This window comes from Wolffia australiana, chromosome 2 (genome assembly GCF_029677425.1).
Source record: "Wolffia australiana isolate 7733 chromosome 2, ASM2967742v1".
NCBI classification, from domain to species: domain Eukaryota; kingdom Viridiplantae; phylum Streptophyta; class Magnoliopsida; order Alismatales; family Araceae; genus Wolffia; species Wolffia australiana.
In genome coordinates this window covers 9,429,863-9,446,219 of record NC_135836.1, presented here as the reverse complement: position 1 = coordinate 9,446,219, position 16,357 = coordinate 9,429,863, and positions in this window count along the sequence as shown.

The following is a 16,357-nucleotide window of genomic DNA, read 5'->3' as shown; positions in this document are numbered from 1 at the left end:
TTGGACTTGATTGACTGTTTAAAAATGGTTTGTACAGTATAAATTATATAAAGCATATCTTATTTTAATCCATAAAACATAAAATTATCACATCACCTTATGCGGAACTGATTACACCCTAATTTGTCAACCAGTAAGAGTGCCTTCAAGTTTTTCACATGATCAGCCTCTAAAAGTGTTGATGCAATCACTAGCAAGATGAACTAGGCTTGACTTTCTTAAATCATCCTTGAAGATGTAGCTTATCTTTTCACCATCCAGTCTTACTAGAAGTGGTGAATTTCTTATAAGGGGAAATTCACTCTAGTGATTTTACTGGAAGTTGAAAAGGTGTATCATGATATTATATTTATATTAGAGAATTAAGGTAACTTTTATCAAATTTTCAGAGCTCCATTTATTATAGAAAATGCAGATTAAATGTTTTAAAATAACTATGAATGTGAATTGTTCGACGAAATATCTGACTGAATGAGACATATTATATGGTGTTTTTATAAGAAAAGAAGAGGATTTTTTATGTATTTTATAGCTAGTGGATCCACTTATTACTCTATGGTCCACACACAATCAGCATCTCCTTCCGATGGCAGCTCTTCAATGGCCTGCGTCAGTGATAACATCGAATTAAATCAATAAAATATGCTTTTATACTTATTTTTACTACATATTATTAGATTTGCACTAGCATTATTCACCATTTAAGGATAAAATGAGAAAATTATGATTTATTTCCCTAAGCTCAATTTTAAAATAGTTATTAAAATTTTAGACTAACCCCACTTCACTTTAGACTGGGTTAACTAAAGGCAAGAATTGTGGAACTAACCCACAATTTTAATTTGAAAGGTCTATTTTAAAATTTGAGAAAGAGGGCATGTGGGTCCAGGATGGAAATGAAGAAATCCTAGCCCTCCAAGTCCTTGGAATTAAATCCAATGGCTGGGAGAGTTAGGGAACTTCTATTCATTCTTTTATATCCTCTCTTTGTATCTCATCTTGGATTTCTGATCTCAACTTGTTGTTGGAGGCCTAGTTCATCAGATTTCTTTGATCTATTCTTCTTCTACAAGATTTTCGGAGAGAGAGTTCAAGGGTGATCAAGATTCTTGGAGAAAGAGCACCACTTGGCCCTTGGGGGAAGTGACAACAAGGTTCGTGAGATCTCTTAAATGTTTGATTTGAATTTTCTCACCATTTTTCCTAAGTTCCATAAGATAGCCAAGACTTCAAGCTTTCCAATGCATCAAACAGAACTGATAAATTCCTCTTGTAGCAAAAGTTACAATGTTTTCAATCTACTGCCTGGCCGGTACAGTGCCGCCACCCACGAATTGCGGCTGAAGGTTTTCTTCAATGTTTAATCTTATTATTTGCCCTAAAAATTCTCTAAAAAGCCCATATTATTATAACTTATCTAAAACAAAATAAATATGTATTTCATTTTTTAAAAAATAGTTTTGGCTAGTTTTCATTGATTTATTTCACCTACTATGAATCAAATATATTTATTTCATTTATTTTACAATTTAGAAACTACATAAAATCTAGAAATAATATAAATCACCTACGATAATTATTTTAAAATATATTTCAAATGTAGTTAACTCTCTTGTTACCTGCTCCTTTTGTGTATTTCACCCTTACTTACCGAATTCTATGTAAGGAAAATTTATAAATATTGTTGCACAAATCATAGTGTTAAAATGACTTATTTAACTCAAATTATGGTTTATCAGTCAGCTGTCGTCGTTGATTTGGCACCTGTAAAAGAAAAAGAGATATATTAAAAAGAGATCAATTTAATCTGATTGTTTGATCTTCTTAGATAAGATTGACGGTCATGATTAAATCGTTTGTTATAAGAGAAGCCCATACCAACATGGGCTTTGGGCTGGGTGAAATTGAAGCCTGAAATTAGCTTCCTCTATGAATCAATATTACATCGTCCTGTGGGCCTGCCAAGAACTTCATTATTTTTCCCTAGCCCAGCCCAATCCTTTCGGAAAGTTCTAATTTTTTAATCCCATATCGAAAGTGTTAGAATCTCTCAATGGTATATAAATTTTTGAAAATTTAAAGATTTGAGATAAAAACAAGACAATAAAGGGACTCTCACACGTGCATGTGCACGTACCTTAAGGCCGTCGAGTACACTTTTATGGATATGGCTGCAGATGTGGCTTGCAACTGTGTGGACCTTAGCGCTTGGGTTGCGGCTGCGGTTGTAGCTAGACCCCTTGGAGTCTCCTTTAGGGGCCCAACTTATATATATATATATATATATATATATATATATATATATATATATATATATATATATATATATATATATATATATATATATATATTATACATTCCTTTTTATTTTTTCACCAATTTACTCATTAGGTCATATTTAATGTAATAATCATGCCAAATTCATTAGAAATAGGAAATTTACCTCATGTGGGAATTGATGCATGAAATAGAATTTAGTGATCACATATCAAGAAATGTTTATGCTAATTCCATCATATATACAACATGTAACCTTTAAAGTAACAAACTACATGCATGAATTTGAGTATGTCATCAGGAATGGAGAGGAGCTATGGGGAGAAGGGAGAAGATGGGGAAGGTTCCTGAACAATTCTGGCTTGGGTCATAGTCGAAGTACAATTGTCCGTCCACAAGATATCTTTGGTGCCTGAGTCTAAGGACCACTTATACGATCATAACGTGAATCAACTTGATAGATAGTTTGGTATAATACCATGCAGGGATTTATGTGTTAATTCATTGAACTCTTTCCACTAAAGAGCACCCACTATATATCCTTAGTGTCTCCACACTAATGGCTACGGGACCGGCCATACTCATCATATGAGTGAGGCTCAATAGTATTATTCTATCCGGATACTTTGATGCCCTTCACAAGTATCCTTTGAATAAGAATATTTTGAACGCAGGCTTAAATACTAGTGATACCCGTATTATGATCTCATCATACATCACTAAGTTCAATCATTTATTCATGGACTTCATTATAAGCATCACACATGCCTTATAATGAATATGTTCTCTTAATGAACTTGGAAAGAGACATGGAATGTGTGATTGGCTTGCCGACCACACATATTTCCATCATAACCATGATAACATAAATCTTCATTTCAATTAGTACTTATGTGTCGTGTAGAACATCTATTATAATAGCTGAAGTACCATGGACATATTATTTAAGGCATCTTCTTCCTTGAGTCTCTATCTGCTTATATTAAGGGTAAAGAATCTCACCTTGACCACTCAATCACCTTTCTATGCTTCTTTCTATGCCTGATATAAGACTAGTTTGTATCCCCTGATTAGGGATTAGAATGCGATAGTCAAAACATAGATGTTCATTCACAAAATGTCTTTGGATTCTCAGATATATGGATTATTGACATCACTATGATATGAATCTACCTAATTGATGTTCAGATATAATACTGTTAGAGTTATTGGGTCTCTTTCTCTCTCTATTAGTGGGCTCTCTCTATCAGCCGATCTCTCTCTTCTCTCATCTCTCTCTAGATATAACTCTCTCTCCTCTCTCTTCTCTATGGTCGCCCTACCTCTCCTCCTTGAACGACATGGTATTAGAGCAGTTGTAATCCCGGAGCTCATTTCCATCTCAAGCGGCGACTCTCAAGGCGGCGCATCATCATCCGAAGCCGTCATTTCTCCGAGCGGCGATTTATGGTGATTCCTTCCAATCGGCGGCAAAAAATTTTCCAGAAATTTCTATCCAAAAACTTCCATCCACGATCTCTCCAGGTGGCACCCTATTTCTCCAGGCAGCGCACTATTTCTCCAGGCGTCGTCTTCCTTCCGATCCGACGTCATTTTCCTTCCAATCGGCGGCACTCTTTCTGGAAATTTCTATCCGGAAATTTCTATCTGTGATTTATCCACGCGGCGTCCATCCTATCTTGCCAGCAGTGCGGTGGCGTCTATTTTGGCTACTATCAGCTGGACTCTTCAGTAGTTCTTTCCTTCATGGGTGATTCCACTTCCTCAGCAGATTCTGCTTTGGCGGCAACCTCTGCTCCAACTGGAAACACACCATTTGGGAAGCATTCTATCATCACCGCGCTTACCTTACCAGCCTACACTTTTGACGGTACCAATTATGGTTTGTGTTCTACGGCGTTCATGGAGTTTCTCAGTGCCATCGTCTTCGACATCACCTGAGCGACCCTCCGCCAAAGGAATCAGATCCGTCCTATGTCGAGTGGAGTTCCCTCGAGTTAGCTGTGTCAAATCAGTCGTGAAAAACATCATGGAACCGATTAGTCAGACCCAACCAGATCGTGCTGTTTGGCAGCGTCTTGCCACGATGTACGCGAACAAAAGCAATGTGATCAAGACGGTACGCCTATATGAAGATCTGTTTGCCAGCAAACAAGGCTCTCGGTCACTCTAGGCTTACTACGGTGCCATGGAATCCATCTTCACCGACCTAGCTGTATATCAGCCTCCTTCTGCAGATCTCGAGACACTGACACGATATAGGGATGAACTCAGGGCTGGAGCTTTTCTCAACGGACTTCGAATATTATACCATTGTATATATTTTGGCTATTATACCAATAAAGTTACCTATCATTATACATACTAGTCTATCCTTGTATCCATTTTCTGGCATGTATGTACTTCTAATTCTCTATCTCGCCTTGCATTTATTTTTTAATAACATCTTACTAAAATATAATACCAACATAATTCTATATTGTCCTAAGCACTATGAAATTACATGGTATTAGGGCTAATTATGGAAAATATGACTTGTTGGGTTCTAGAGGTCTATATGTGGATGAAGATGAGGATTCCACACAGAAGAAGACATGTAACATAATCGAAGGACATCATTAAAATCTTGAAAAGAAGAACCTGTGCACGGATCACATTCATGATTTCTTGGATCCTAGAGTGAGATAAATCGAGGTGCTCTAGTGTGCAACCCCTAGATGTATCCATGCGGTCCTCAGCCCTGCAGATCTTCTCCTTCTCGTTGACAAGTCCCGTTCAACCTCCGTCACCGTCGTTAAGCCGTCCAAATAACATCGACAGTGGAGAGGAGTCATAGGGAGAAGAGAGAAGAAGGGGAAGGCCCCTGAAAAAATCTGGTGTGGATGATTTTTTTTTAGAGTTTTTCCCTATTTATACTTAGTGAGTATTTTTCATCAAAACCCCCAAAACTTAAGTATATCATCCAACGTCTAAATACCATTTGTGAGTGACCCTTTAGGCCCATGTATCAGTCTAGTTAACGACTAAAGAAGCCCAATAACCTTTATTGGCCTTCCACATTAATTAACTATACATCACATAGATTAATTAAGGTTTGATTGGTTTAACCCAATCGATAGGTTGAGTCTCCAACAGGTGGGGTGCCAAGCTATACCTTGTACTCTAGAAGATACAAAATAGTATGTATTGACTCACTCATAGAGCCTGTTCGTCATCTGTTATCGTGTATGTATAGTCCCTCATCCACTTGACGCTCCTAGTGCAACTTAGGGTATGGTCAACTGTCAAAACTCTAATCGGTCATACGAGTTAGTACTAATGCCTTTAGAAATCGTCATAGAACTCTTCTCTTGATATTTTACAACCTTTGCCAAGGACTTCATCGCTTCATCTTCCTTGAGCTGTCACCCCTTATAACGAGGGTAGATGATCCCATCTTGACCACTCAATCATCTTCGTGAACTTCTTGATGCACCCAAACTAAGACTATTTAGAATCTCATGATTAGTGACATGTATATCATAGTCAAAGTACAATTGTCTGTCCACAAGACGTCTTTGGTGTCTCAAGTTTAAGAATCACTTACACAACCATGACGTGAATCAACCTGATTGACAGTGTGGTATAATACCATTCATGGATTCATACGGATCAATTCAGTGAACTCTTTCTACTAAAGAGCACCCACTATTTATCCTTAATGTCTCCACACTAATGGCTATAAGAACGACTGTACTCATCATATGAGTAAGGTTAGATAGTGCTATTTATCTGGATATAACTATGTCCTTCTCTACTATCCAATGAATATCAATGTTTAGAACACATACTTAAATACTAGTAATCCTTGTATTATGATCTCATCATAATTCATTAAGTCCGGCCATGTATTCATGGACTTCATTATAAGCATAACACGTGCACTATAATGAATATTTCATATTAATGAACATGGAAAGAGATGTGGAATGTGTGATTGGCTTGCCGACCACATATATTTCCATCAAGAATTTCATGTAAATAAATTAATTTGAGGTCAAAAGCAAACATAATTTTTATATATATTTCCTAACATTTATTCTTCATACTTTTATTATAATTTTAAAATAAAATTGGCCGACTCCCAAATTACATTGTCCTATATTTTCCTATTTTTTTGGATTTTTATACTATGATTTAAAATTGTTGCAGAGTGAAAGGATAATCGTAATTTGTGTTTTTGAAAATAGCTAAGATTGTTTTACACCTGTTGATCCAATCAACTCTTGGCATGGTTTTTTGAATTCTTATATCATGATTAGACATGGGCTGATACTTTATTTATTCAAATAATATGTAAGGATGTAAGGATATTTATTCAAATCTGAAACAACCAAGCACGAATGGATACAATCTTATCACACTAAATTACACCCTAGAAACCCCATTATGACACAGTTTACCATTTTTTTCACCATATCTTACTTTTTATTCATAATATTCAAGAGTGGCAATGAATCTAAGGTTTTAATAAGTGATAATTCTGAATCCATAGTGAATTAAAACTTTTTATTGTTATTAAAAGTTATCTAATTTTTCTCTACATCATTCCCATACCTTAGGCTAGATTCTTCCCTATACCATTCCTTGTAAAAACTACAAGTCAACAAAGCCAAGCTCTCAATTCACATAGGCCACATCTTTTGATTCAATAAACTGATCTTGAAAATGTCATATCCTAGACATAATGAAATGTAACTTTGCGGTGAACACCAGAATTTCAGTTTAGCATAGCCTTGTGATGATAACAAAGTACAATGTCAAGACAATCCTGCTATTGAGATTGAGTTTTGATATATATATCTACTATCTTATCCTCATTCGTCTTTCCCATATTTTTAATGATTTCTATTATTCTGATCTCTCTGTTAGTCTAATATCCATATCTATTGAAATTCATTAGGAGCAAGATCACATGAATCATTCAAGATTTAAGGAAAAAATTGCTACTGAACGCTAAAGGCTATATTGTTAGAATTTCAATGTATAAACCCAAAAATATGGTGCATAAACTATTGATATGGAATCAAAAAATGGTTGGATAGAGATTCTTATGAATTTATATCATAGTTTAGACTTAAAGTGACATAGATTATTAGATTATTCCAGAAATTTCTATATATTTTTCATTCTGACTTCCAGGCTTATGGGTTATTTCAAGACTATTGATCAGTCGTCTTGGCCTGATTTCTAATTTTGTTTTCATTCCTAATACATTCATGCTTCTTCCTTCCTAGAAAAATTGTATCATAAATGGTTAAACTTCAATCAAATATCCCTGTAAAAGCCCTAATTTGATTCTATAAAACACAATTTTCTAATTGAATTCAAGCTTCAAATTAAATTTCCAGATAAAGTTGAAACCTACAACAATGCTAACACACTTTAGTCCCTCAAGGTTAAGGCATGCAAAATGATGGTGTCTAAAAAGTTTTCATGAATATGATATCTCTGATAAGGATGTCTAAGGTCTGAAAGTCTAATTAAATGTTCAATAAAAATTTAATGAGAAGGTAATGTAGAAACTTAATGTTCATAAACTTAATTCAATATCTTAATGTTCATTAAGATATTCAAGGTCAGATTATGAGTTTTCAATGTAGTAACTTACCAAGGGTATATATATTAGCCCATATCAATGAAATTTTCAAATACAAAGTAAACTTGAACAATGAATAAAAATCAGCTCATAAACTTAATTCAACCCTGTTAATCTGCACACTAGCGATGACCTTATCATATGACCAGCCTCCGATTGCAACCCCAAAATGAGAAGAGAGGGGAATATTATTTAAAGTTTGGAAGCTGAGGGAAAACATCCCTCTTATTACCTCTACCTCTCTCTTTAATATATATGCATACGCAAAATCATGTTTTTAGATGTTATCGTATCGATATATAGTCCAACCATGTAAAATAAGACAGATGAAGTATAGTACACAATGGGTGTTGGGGTCTGTGCCTTGGTTCAACCAAAGAAAGCAAGTTTTTCCATGGCTGCAGAAATGTTTATGAATTCTAAATTCATCATGTAAAATAAGACATGTACCTTATGGAGAACTTGTTACATCCTTGACTTGCCCACTCTGAGACAGTTCTGAAGTTGTTCACATGCCCGGCCTCTAGAAGTATCCATGCGATCACATTCTCTTGGATCTCCACCTCTTTATGAAGACACTCTCCTTGGTTGAGTAGAGAAAAGAACATAGTGGAAAAAGGGAGATCTCAATTCTGGCTGGACTAGGTGCTTGAAAATGAGTGCCCCTCCCCTATTTTCTCAAAAAACCTTACAAAGTAAAATATATCCACCATTACACTTATGACCCTATGCATGTGACCCTCTAGGCCTATGTATCATTCTAGTTAATAATTTTAGTGGCCCAATAACAATTATTGGCCAACCTTATTAATTAACTATATCAACATATAGATTAATTACCTAAGGATCAATTTAACCTAATAGATAGGCTAAGTTTCCAAGCCATGGATACCAAGCTACACCTCGTGCTCTAGAAGATACCGAGTAGTGTTTGAACTCTTTCATGGAACCTTTACCATCATCACTTACTGTATTATATAATCCATCATCTGCAAGAGACTCTAGAATGACTTAAGGTATGTTTGATTGTTAAACCCTAATCCATCATTCAATTAGTACTAAAATGTTACGGAGATCATTAGAGAAAGCCTTCTCCAAAATCCTCACTACCTTGGCCAGGGATTTTCTGCATCATCCTCCTTGAGTCTATCACCTCTTATGTCAAGGGTGGATGATACTACCTTCAACGCTCAATCAGTTGTGTGAGTTTATTACTACATCTGAGATATGACTTATTTTAATCCCATGATTAGAAGCTCGTAAGTCGCACTCAAAATGTAGTCGTCCATTCACGAGATGTCCTATGCGTCTCATGTTAGTGGATCACTAATACAATCGTGACATGAATCAGCATGATATACATTTATGTATAACACCATTCAGGGATTCAGACAGATCAATTTAGTGAACTCTTTCTCCAAAAATCACCCACTATCTGCCCTTAGTGCCACCACACTAATAGCCCCAATATCAGCTATACTTATTGTAGAATCAGTTAGTGCTATTCTATCCGAATAATTCGATGTCCATCTAGACTATCCATTGAATAGTAATATTTAGAATACATGTTTAAAGATTAGTGATCACTATATTATGATCTCATCATAATTCACTATGGCATTGTAACTATTCATGGACTTTGTTATAAACATCACACTGGAATAATAATGAACAAAATATTTTATTAAATGGATTTAAATAAACATGGTGGGTGATTTGGCTTGATGGCCCACATAATATCCATCGACAATTTATTAGAAAACTATATGAATTAACTATATCAACATACTGGTTAATTGATCAGGGCTCAATAATCGCATGGAAACCTAATTTCATCAAGTATCTTATGCATATAATCCTCTTGATGCTTTTAGGATGACTTTGATGTAATACGATTCCACCGGGATCGACGACTCCTATTACACCACAGTTAACAACGAGTTCAACTTCAGGAATATTCTTATATGAATGGATGCGTTGAGAAAACATCAATGAGAAATATAGAACGTCTACGAATAGGGAATCAATCAGTGAACCCCAATGAGAGAGAAACTAATCAATCTTAGACTCCATATGACCCTTGAGACTAACTATGACGTCAACGGTGTGAGGGGCATCTAACGGCCTTGAGTAGTTCCAAGATTAAGGGTCAGCGAGAAATCCTCCACCACAAGAAATCATATCACTCTTGGTAAGTGGCTATCCTATAGCAGTAATCGACGTCGTTCTGGGCAGAGGAACAGATAGGAGGAGACGCCACTGCAATAGGTAATGATACTGGAAAGTAATGGAGGGAAGATGAGAAGATACCTGGTGTGGTGGGGTCCACGCCGAGAATGTCTGGATTGACAAGATCTGATGGCAGACGAATTCCCCGGGGGGGAGGGGAATCGACGAGACACCGAGGGAGGACGCATGGATGGCGCGGTGGTGACCCTTGGATGACTGGGCATGGACACGCAGGCGCGCATGGCGGTGGCGCGCGGGTGTGTGCGGCAATGGCGCGCAACCGTGCGGGCGGATGTGCGCGGACGCACGTAGCAAGGCATACGGGGCGCGCAAGTTGGGGTGCGCAGGCACACTGATAGGGCGGTGCGTGCGTGCGCAGATGAGGCACTCGGGTGCACAGTTGGAGTGCGGAGCGACATGGCAGGGCGTGCGGGGGCGCGCAGACTGGGGCCGCGCGGGGCGCGCAGATAGGGGCGCGCGGGCGCACCGATTGAGTGTGTGAGTGCGCGCGGCGGGGCGGCACGGGCACGCGCACGGGCAGATGGGATAGCTCGGGCGCAATGCAGGGCGCGCTGGCGAGATGCCTGTGGTGTGCAAGAACGCGCAGCTGGGGTGCGGGCGACTCAGTGACGACACCCCAAAACAGGGTTTCTTGAAGAATAACCACCCAAGAATCCCAAGGGATAGAGCAATTCTTGATTCTTGGAGGGATCTTGCTGCAAGAACAGTGGATCTTGGCGGATGATGACAGCGGCACGTCCTCGGAGTATTCTTGACAAGGAACTGCTGGCGACGGCACCCCTGACAAGGGCAAATCTTGAAACTTTAAAGGCGACCTCGGAGTGGTCTCGACGAGGAGGCTTGGATGTCTCCAAGAGATGACGATCTTGAATCTTTAACTCTCGGCCTCGGAGTGGTCTCGACGAGGACGGATGTAGACGACTCACGGAGTAGTCTCGACGTAAAGTCGTGCGGCGGTAACCCACGGAGTGGTCTCGACGTGGGATGGGAACAGCCACGCTCCCTCTACTCTCTAATTCCTATCTATCTCTATCTCTCTAAGAACTAAGGAAGAAAAGAACACACAATTTCAATTCAACAAAAGCCTTCTCCACTTGGACATGCTATCCCCTTATATAGTGAGGATAGGTGTCAAGTGACGTCGGGTAGAGGATGAACCTTCACGAGACGTGGTTTGACCTCTATTCAACGGTTACAAAAGAAAAGGAAAACAACATGGACAAGACCCAAACACCGGCCCAGTCCGTAAGATCCATGACCGAAAATTACAAACACACAAGACAAAATAAAATGCGAAAATGGGAAGATACTTACACGGAGTATTTAAACCTTGGATGGCGAGCGTCGGCGCGAGCAGCCTGGTGTGGTTGGACTCGTCCCGTCCCGGCGTCAACTGGATGGTCCCCCATCAGACTTTTAGAGTATCAATAAGGCTGGTTATTCCAATTAGTAAAGAATGGATTTGAAAATCGTTGGAAATTTATTGCAATATCACTTATAATATTAGAAAGTAAAAAATGATAACTGATACAAAGAAAATCTAAATAAAAATAATGTTGATTATCGAATCAAGATACCTAAAATAAAACCAAAATGGAAATATATGAAATAAAATAACTTAATAATTAAACTTAGTATTGATAAGGATGAAGAAAAAATAAAGCTGATAATGAAAGGATATCAGAAGATTCACATTTTGAAAACAGAATAAAAACAGTACAAGTTTAAATACTCCATTAAATTTAAAGTAATATTGTAGTAGTAAAACATATTAATAAATTCAACTTATGAATAGTTCAGAAAAAAATGAGTGGTAGATCTTTGTAGATATGAGTTTCTTACTCACACTCATTTCATTAAATATTGTTTACCTATTTTGACAAGTATCCAAGATTTATGGTTCAGAATGTATATTTTGAGACTGTGAATGCTTCAAATTCAACATTTAGAGACACCCATCGCCACACCAATATAGAGATGTTTACAAATACAAGTAAATATGTAGTAATGAGATAATTATCAATCCTTCAACATGCAAATTGTTTAATAAAGTAATCCATTTATGTTAAAAATTTTTCTCTTTGAGACTAATTATGCAATAAATAATAAAATATCATAAATATGCGTAGAAATTTCATGAACGAAATCAAAAAGGAAATACAGTAAATAAAATAAATGAACTAGATAATTAAATATCATCAAATTTCAAATAATAATTTCATCCATATTATATTTAAAATTTTACATTCATTTAATTTCTTTAAATAAAAATTTAATTTAACTACGAATAGCCAAACCAATATTTGCTTAAACCATAGCCAAGTAAAAGTTTAGAAAACTCCAAATAAATATTTCCTTATATAAAATTCCAAAATTTTAATATAGCTTAGGGTTCATATTTAGTATTATTTTATTTTTAGAACTACTTTTTTGTACATCTTACTACCTGCTTGTAATTATGTAGGTGTTTTTTTCTCCCAGATGAAGTTTCTAATATTATGTAAACAACTGATAATAGTAACAATCAAGGCCAATTTTTGTAATGATTTTTTTGGCAGATTACCTCAGTCAGGTTTCAAGATATTATGAAGCTTGCACAAAGGGATGTTTAGGTTCTCTAATTTATAATTTGTATATCAAATATCATTGCGGTTTTGCATTTTTATGGATTTTTATCATTTTGGGAATCTGTTTCATTTAATTTTAGAATTATTTGCATTAGCAATTATTATGGAAGAAATTCTAATTCTGAAAAAACTAACAAGCATTTTAACCCTTTTAATTCTGAACTATTTGTAAAACTAAATCATATTGAATAAAATTCATAATCTAATGGCATAGGGAGTAGTTATTCTCATTATCAAGTTAAAGTAATAAAATTATAATTTTTTAGTTTGAAGGGAATTTGATATCTGTTTGGATGGATTATAATTATAATTTTTTTGATATCTGTACGGTTGCATAAATGATAGGCCCAAAATTTGGCATAGAATCATACATATTTTATGGTCAATTTGGGATCATTTCATTTGTATTATCTTCAAATTTACAAGAATTTGCATCTCATGCATGAAATAGAGCAAGTAAACAATGCATTTTAATATAATTTTTTACATTATTTACAAGACCAAGAATTTCTTAGTAAAAATACATTTAAAACAGTGTTAATTATCATGAGATTAGTGATCTATCTAGTATGTCAGTTAATATTTTTGCAGGGAAGAAGCCAAAGTATATGCATATAAATAAAAATTAGAGATGTAGGAACAAAGTATATGCATATAAATAAAAATAAAAATATAATAATAAAAAAATATATTAGTGGCCAGCTGAAGGGGATAAAGCTGGCGGCACTCAAGCCATCCGCCAGCCAGTGAGCGCACAACGCTTAAGCCGGCCAGTAGCCGACGAGCATCGCCACACCAGAAACCCAACAACTAGCCCGCTTACAACACACATAAACGGGCCACATAGAGGCCCATCAGCAGGCCAACGGAGGCCCATCGACTTCAGTTCGCAAGAGAGGAAAGTGTTTTATTTTTAATATAGATCATAGTTTGAATTTTTGTAGCCTTTTTATGTTTTAAACTTTGTCGATATGAGATTATGTTCCAGTGCTTCTTTCAGCTCCGCATCAGGCCAGGTTGCCAAACAAAAAGATCGATCGCGGCCCGATGGGCCACGATCTTAGGAAATGAGAGGAGAAGTTTAATAGCTTCGAGCCGACCCAACTTCTTAAGGAAGATGATGCCATTTTAAATAATTAAATATCTCACCTGTCCGATCTTTTAAGGAAGATCAGATGACGAGATCTTCATAGTCTACTAATATTTTTTTCTTCATTATGTGTAGGCTTTTGATTGGCTGGCAAGGGTGACAATAGTGATTGTCCAATTGATATCCGTTTGATATCCGATATCGGACAACCGATATCCGACAATGGATATCCGATATCCGGGAGAAAACAGGGATGGTGTCTGATATTGTATATCAGATATCGGTCGATATCCTTCCTTTAGGTCTAGACGGAAATTGATGACGGATATCGGGGGGGTGAGGACGAAATGGGTATCAGATACCAGATATTGGATTTCGATATCTGGACATCGGAATGGGTTTGCGGTTATCAATATCCCGTATCGACAGAAAAATAAGCTTATTCATCACATTCAATGACTTATGTACATCAGCATCATATGGTTTTGATGTATTTTAAACATCAGCTAATATATAGAATGCAAGATTTTTATTTCCTTCCATATGGGATAACAGGATTCAAAGTTTAATGTAAACTCTAAATCCCGTTATCCCACATGGAAGAAATTAGAAATGTTGCTTTGTATATATTAAATGAGGCAGACTATATATTAAATAATAAAACAATATTTTAATCTACAATTGCTATATTTAAAGCCCCATAAATATGTTGGTTAATTAATATATTACCATGTCGTCTAAGAAATAGAGCTAAAAATTTATATTAACTTCCATATGGGATAAAGGGATTCGGATTTTAACATCAAACTCCGAATCCTGTTATCCCATATGGAAGAAATTGAAAATATTCTGCTGTAGATATTAAATGAGCCACTTAATCAACCGGAAAGCTCTCCTATTGACTCTCTTGTCCAGGTTAATTCATCCTAACCACTAAACTCTAAACGGTTAATTATATTTTTAAGTATCCTCTCTGTTGGAAGCTAAGAGGGGGGGTGAATTAGCTTATCTACTTTTAATTTGCCTAAATTACTTTTAAGATTCCTTGGATTGTCGCTCACCTTCTTTCTCTCGAACACAAGATTTACTTGGTTCCTCGATCCGCTAGTGATCGAGTCAATCCAAGGCCCCCCCCTTCGAGTCCAAATTAGGACTCAGGATAACCTTACTAAGGATCCTCCCTTGTAAGGCACCCTAACCCAACTCACCGAGTTGCCTCTGCAGAGGAGTCTTCCGATGGTACGTCACGTCCTTGGGTGCACGAGCTTCACCCCCAAATCGCCTTCGGGTAGACCGTCACGAGCTCTTCCTCGTACGTCCACTTCCCTCATCACCGTCACGTCCTTGGTGCCACCAACGTCACCTCCCTGCCTTCTCGATCTTCAACACCTGTTCAGATTAGTGGAAGAAACGATATACCGCTCCCCGTGATTGATCAAAGGTCAATCACCGCTCTCAATGATGTATGAATGATCAAACACTAAGATTCAAATGTGATATCAAGATCAATTCTGAAAACCTGTCTCATAAGTACTTTCAAGATCAACAAATCAATTCCTCTTAATCACTTTCAAAAATAATATCAATCCCTTCACTATCCTTCACAAAATCTCATAAAAATCACCACTAACTCAATGATTGTGGAGGAAACTATCACCCTATTCAGTAAATGAATGAATGATGAAAATGAAAAACTTCCCTTGAGAGTCGAGAAGCACAAGCACACTGATTGCAGGGGAAGAACTTCACAAGAGGGAGCACTTTCTTCTTCAAAGAGGAGCTCAAGAGAGATGGATTTCAAAGTGGATGCCTCAATCCTTGCTCTGAAGGGGTATTTATAGGGCTAAAGGGCTAGATTGTAATTTTCTGAGAATTTCAAAAAAAATTCGAGCTCAAAAGGAGCTGTAATTAATTTTTTATGCTCTTTCAAAGTTTTATAGAAAGTTTCCTTAATTAAAAAATTAATTATAGTAATTAGTGCTAATTAAAGTAGTTAGGTTTAATATAGGAATTCCAAAAGTCGGAAAAAATATGATTTTTAGAAATGACAAATGAATTTTGGAAAGTCAATTGTCGGACCGGACCTTTGGAATAAATCGAATTTCCTAATTCGATTTATCGGGTCCAAAGTGAGTTAAATATAGAAATTTTATTTCTATATTAAAGTGCACACGTGGCGCACTGGTCAAGCGCCACGTTGCCAAGGCGGAGGTCGCGGGTTCGAATCCCGCCCGCCCTGTTTTTTTTTCTTTATTTAGACTTTCTACTGCGGACCCGACCGTTGACTTAACTGGTTAAGTCCGCCCGTCGGGTCCGCCACTAAGGCTAATGGGCTCCGCCCATTTAGGCCTTATTGGGCCCTTTATAACCCAAAATAAATCCAAAAAAAGTGATTAAAAAACCATTTCTCATTCAATAAAAAATCTTTTAATTTCTTTATTATTATTTTTTGACATTTTAAAATATAAATCAATG